The sequence below is a fragment of the Sinohyriopsis cumingii genome, chromosome 7 (assembly GCF_028554795.1).
Source record: "Sinohyriopsis cumingii isolate HCF-2022 chromosome 7, ASM2855479v2, whole genome shotgun sequence".
In the NCBI taxonomy this organism is placed as follows: domain Eukaryota; kingdom Metazoa; phylum Mollusca; class Bivalvia; order Unionida; family Unionidae; genus Sinohyriopsis; species Sinohyriopsis cumingii.
The window spans coordinates 55,289,843-55,295,842 of NC_142967.1; positions in this window are offsets into that span (position 1 = coordinate 55,289,843).

Below are 6,000 nucleotides of genomic sequence, written 5' to 3' on the forward strand. Positions count from 1 at the left end.
ATCAGCGAATCTCTAATTCTGCCGCTGTCAGTGAATACAACGATGTTGTCCGTGGTAGCTCCAATAACCCTGCGAATTATGTCATTCCACTTAATGTTACTGGTTTTTAGCTTGCCATGTCGATCTTGAAAAATGACAACCTCATCTGGGTCTATTCCGGTTAACGTTAAAAGATTATCAATTTCATCTTTGGTCGCATACTTTGATAAATCGATATCTTTTTTTTCTTCCTTTGTTCTGCTTGATCTTCCGTAAATATCAACCATTATTAGTTACAGGATTATTTAAATTTGCAGTATATTCATGCACGACTTCGTGAGGAGAACTCGCTGATTTTGAGATTGCATCAAGAACATTTAATACTTCACGACCGCATATCGGAGGATCAGTTAATGTTTGTGTTGGCAGCGTTGAGTACCAAATCTTACCTGTCAGGGGGATGTTTTTTGTATATCGAAGAAACTCAATTGGCGGTGCTAGCCCGTACGAATCGAAATAGATAATTCCACGTGGATCGATCGCGTAAGCAACCCAGTGAGTTCCTGGACCATCGCTGTTATCAAGATTAATAATTCCGGTTTCTGGATTATTCGGTCGTGCTGGTAATTGATCTCGCATAAAGACGCCTCTAAAGTTCTTTATACGCAATTGTTTAACAGCATCAAGCAAATCAAAATTGGACATCGGTGTAAAAACACTTTGTGTTTTTAGAACCTTTTTGGGTACCATGACGCCGGAGTTCCTGGGAGTCTTAGCCCTGATCCGCGGGCGGATCTCCCCTTTTTTTTGTATCCTCGCCCTGTGGCTTTCTTTAATGCCATTCCAACAGCTGTTCCAACAGCTCCTAACGCTGCAGCGTTTGCGACTGCGGGAGCAGCAGCAGCTATCAGTGCTTGTATCGCGGCGAGAAGAGGAAATATACCACCGGTTTTAACCATATCTTTGACCGCGACTGGAGAGAAATCAAGTTGAGTTCCAGTCGTTGCTTGCTTTGCTTTATTAAAATGTTTTAGTTGGGTTTTAGTCAACGATAACTTGTTTGGACCGCCCATTAGCTGATCGTGTTTTAGTGTTATTGTTGTCCCATATGTGCTCGCGTTTTTCGATTGTAATTTCTTCACCTGACCAGGAGTCAGAGTGACATTAACATGACTGTATGACATTTTATTTAATACGAGATTGATCTAATTGTTTACACGTTGCTGCTAGCAATGTTACATATTTTCCACCGGGGCATCGATGACTCTCATTCGTCCACCAACACCTTCAAGTAGCATTGTTTATCGGAGAGTATGACAGCGATCCCTCTAAAACCACCAGGAATTGCAGGTGGACCAGCAACTGCAGCGGGGAAATCACCCACGGTAGCCTTGAAGTGTATATCAACGACCGATTGTTTGGTTAAATCAAGATGTTCCAGCGAAAAGTAATAAATCGGATACAGTGTTGTAAAATCCAACTGTGATATCTGCAAGCCGGTATCAATATTTTGATCACGTCCCATAAATGTCATCAGACGATGATATGCACGTGCGACTTGATTGTTTTCAAAATCTATCAATATGTCTTCGGATGGTTCTTGATGTCCGTTTATTCGCAGCGAAACTTCAGAGACATTAAGTTTGTCAAATATCATATGACTCCGCGTTTGTGAATTTACTCTCGCATTAGCCTGGAGTGCAATGAAAATATGTCGAGGTGCTGACACCCCTTGCTGTGATGCTATGTGCCACGTGAATTGCCCGGCACCGGAGCCCTGAATGGTATCTGTGGATGTTGGTAACCATGATATCAGTGATTTACCACCTGTGTCCATGAAAGAGAGTAGCCGTTACTCTTCAACTAACGATGGGGACATTACTGGCATCCACAACGCAATCTTGAATAATATTACTTTACCGTTAGCAACACCAGCATCACCGTCTCGCCAGATAGCGTCGTTATCATCACCTTTTCTAACAAGTACAACTGTATGCTTGGCTCCAAAAATAACCTTTCTGACACCTCTACAAAATCCAAAGATGTGAGACAGCGGAATTGCACATGAAAATCTTCTACGATCACCTTTTAACATTGATTTACGTGTAGCAAAACCAAGATTGTAATCAGGGAAGGAAAATGATAAATCTTCTATGGCAGCAGGAGCAGGAGGAGCAGCACGGTCGTTTGGTCGTCTTATTTCATAAGGTCTGTGTTCAGGATGATCATTATTATCCTTAGTGAACATCATAGTCGGACCAGCTGATCTAGTGTAATCATCTGAGTATCGTGCTAACCCGATAATTGTTGTAGCAACGTCAACATTATCCTGAATTGTCTCAATTTCCTTTCCATCGATATTATATGAAGCACTTTTGAATAGCGCCATGATGCCATTGTTAACAAAACCAACTCGGACGTTAGCTCCGTATGGTGTATTAGCGACAACATCTGTTACAAGTTCCCCCCGTGACTTCAAGGAATGCTTCAGAGGGTAAGAAATATCTACTTGTATCATGAACTCGTAATTCAATTCGTCCGCGTTGTTTGGGGTCTGTTGCTTCATAAGAATAATACTGATAATCGCGCACAGACTCATCTTTGAGTATTGGTGCATCCATATCGAACGTTGGATCAGATACACGTTTGAACATTTTATATAAATTATCGACGTCTAAAACGAAGACCACTTTCTGATATAAACGAGGTATTTATTTGTTCAGGTTCTTGGTTTACAAGAGATGCGAGTTTTTGATTTGCGACCTGATTTATTACTTTACTGACATCCGCGGCCATAATTTCGGTGCTCGGTAATTTTACTGGTGGTGTTTTAACCGCTTTCGGTCTGCGTATTAACCGTACCAATCTATCCTTGACTGCCGTAAATGCTCTTCCGGCAAGATTACCAACAGCTCCAAGGGCTTTATCCTTAACAACATCAATAGCCTTCATCGACAATTGTTTTGCAATCGGTAACGCCTTAGGGGCTATTCTTCTAAACAAACCTGTAGCAATATCACCAAGACCATCTCCGTAGGTTACTTGATAGACCGGTAATCGTGAATTCACTACTCTGAATGGAATGGATTGAGCATTGTGTATGATCATTTTATTTAATTGTTGTTTTCTCTAACTAATATTACTGTGACCTTCAGTCGCTGTAGTAACCGTCTGCGAGTTCATTAATAAGTTCACGGTAGATGCTGATATCCATGATACCACGTTGAAATAGTCGCTGACAGATATCTGCGGCTTCATTAATTATTTCTGGTGAGTTATTTCCGGCACGCCTTCCTCCTAAGAGAACTTCTAGCCGTGATACATCATTGATGATATTATCAGGACAGGCAATAAAACCAGACCCTAAACCTTTTCCTGATGTTGATTTGGGTTCATCGAAAAATTCCTCTGGAATGATTTCCTCCTGGGGGGTGATTGTGGTCGTTGTTGTTTCTCTTTTAACTCTGCCAGTTCCTCACTAAATTTTATATAACCAGGATTGCTTGGATCAACGGGTAAATCTTTTTTACCAAAATATACCGCACTTGCCCATTCCTCGAAGTTGTCCATTTTTTGTTTACGTCTTTTTCTTAAAAATTTTTCTCTGTTATCAAAATTATTTAAAGCAAAAGCGGGAAGAAACATAGCCCTATCCAATTTATCAAGACCTACTTGCGTAAACATATCTCAAGGAGTTAATTGTTGTTGGGTCTGCTGCAACGGAGGAGGAAGTCGATATAATTCTTCTGATTTTTTTCTGTTGGATCTATAACGACTTGCGGCTTAGCTATTTGTTTTGGAGCTTGCTTTTTATGTCGTTTTGTCTGTCGCATTTGGACATCAAATCGATCTGATCCTGACATATACTCTCGATAAAATACATCACTGGTATCTAACCGTTCGATACCCTGTTTTATTTTATAAATTCCATCGAGAAATTGTTGTTTAGATACCTTTTGATTAGGATCTTTTATAAACTTTTCTCGAGAGTGATAAGCCCTAGCAGCGTCAACGCCAAAAGCAATTATTTCATCTCTGTTTCTGACTGGACGATTTTTGATTTGATCCACAAAATCTTCAATAAAGTCTGTTTTATAATTAAATCCTTTAATCGGTTTAGGTTGAGCCCGCTTAAGTTCTTCTATCGCTTGAAGCAAACTTTTCTGTGTTTGTTCAGGATCAGTAGGATCGGGTTTTCCTATGATAGCGGTTTTAACTGTTTCAGTAGCTGTTGTAACGGGCTTAAATAATTCTTCTGCACCTGTTGCAAATTCAACTTGTGCTTGCTGCCGCGCTTGTAATTTTTGTCTTACAGGATCTCTCACAGGAAGAAATTCTTTTATTGCTTCTAGTCGCTCTCGAGCCAGTCTAGCAGAATGTGCTTCTCCAATGTTGGCCATTATTGTTAACTTAAATTTTTAATTCACAGTAGAAATCCTAGAAGTTTTAGAATACTTTATATTAAAAATATTTACATTTTTAGCAGCAGAGAGACTGAGCCCCCAAGTGTTTCGTCTAACCCTCCCCTGGAGTCAAGAAGTATTTTTATAGTTAGTTATTTTTCATGAAATAACTCTTCTAGTCAGCAGAGAAGGCTTATTTATCATAGTTTTCTGAATAGAGGGTTTATTTTGTGAAATAAGACCCTCTATCAAGAGTGTTCTCGATAGAGGATTCTGTTGGAACGAATAGTTGATGGGCTCAGTCTCTCTGCTGCTGGGCTTGTGGCAAGTGGACATCGTTCTACATCTTGCCACTTTTGTACGAAATCCAAGCATGGTAAAGGAGGACGAGGTGCTCAGCAAGCCAGCCATGGATGTTGTGCACTTCCCGAAACGCCAGCCCGTACTTATTTCAAATCAAGTCCAGTTGTACTAATGGACATACCTAATACCAATAATGTGTAAGCCACCTGTGCAATTCAGTCAAATTCATATAAGTTGTAGAATTTAGAATAAATATGAACGAACAAGTTGGAATTTCGTGTACAGAGTGTACATAAAAAATAAAAATTAATACCAATCGGTGAAGTCTGTGCGACTTATATCAGTTTGATCACGCTAGGTTTGTAAATAGTGTGTGAGTTTGACGGTGGTACCAATTCAGATCATATTAGGTTGCGAAAAAAGTTAGCCAAAGAGGGAACCAAGCTAATCTGGTTCCCTATTACATATTAAGGCAATTTTATAGCCCTAAGAAGGGCTATTGTTTATGCAAACGTCCCCCTCTGGTCCTCATATTTTCTGCATACTTCCACTGTTCTCTGCTCCTGTTTGGTTGTCTCAGGGGAGTAGAAGTCGTGTGTGGTTGCGATGTGTCGAGCAGCTTTCGTTACGAGATCGAGGTTGTAGTAGTCGTAGGCATCTTGATAGTACTGACTCAGAATACGTACGCCGTAGTGCCACTGGATCGGTCGTGGTCTCTGGATTGCTATGGAGCGCCAATTTAGATATTGAACAGCACTGATGAGATTGCCGGCTTTCTTTATGTCTGTTACTGCTGCGCTGAACCCCAATTCCTAGATTAAATTTTTCATGCTAGTTGGTAGATCTTCTTGTTCGCTTTCATCGCTGCTTGTAGACAGCTCCAGATCCTCTTCCAGTGTAGACTTTTTAGCAGGTGGAGGCTTCGTTTGGGGAGTTTTTGCTGGTGTTACCTGTTTTTTGCTGAGTTTTGCCTTTTCCTCAGCTGGTTTTTGTTGTTGTGATAGTTGTTTCTTTGACTGCACGGGTGTAGTCAGTAAAGCAGTTTTCCCCTCTATCCTGGCCTCTGGAATGGTAGTAGTGGTTGTAGTGGTAGAGGGTGTAGACTGCTGTTGAGTGTTGATCTGTGTAGCCGCTGGGCAGGGATCATGTGGTTGAGAGGGCAACTCTCGCACCACGTTTTTACTCTGTCTCCAGTTCCGACTTGAGGCCGTCTTGTAAATTTCTTTTTCTCTGTCGTTTTCCCAGATTAGGAGTAGAGTTGTTCGCTTAGACTGCGCTCTTATGCTCCATCCTGTGGCGACTTTAAGCCCTAACC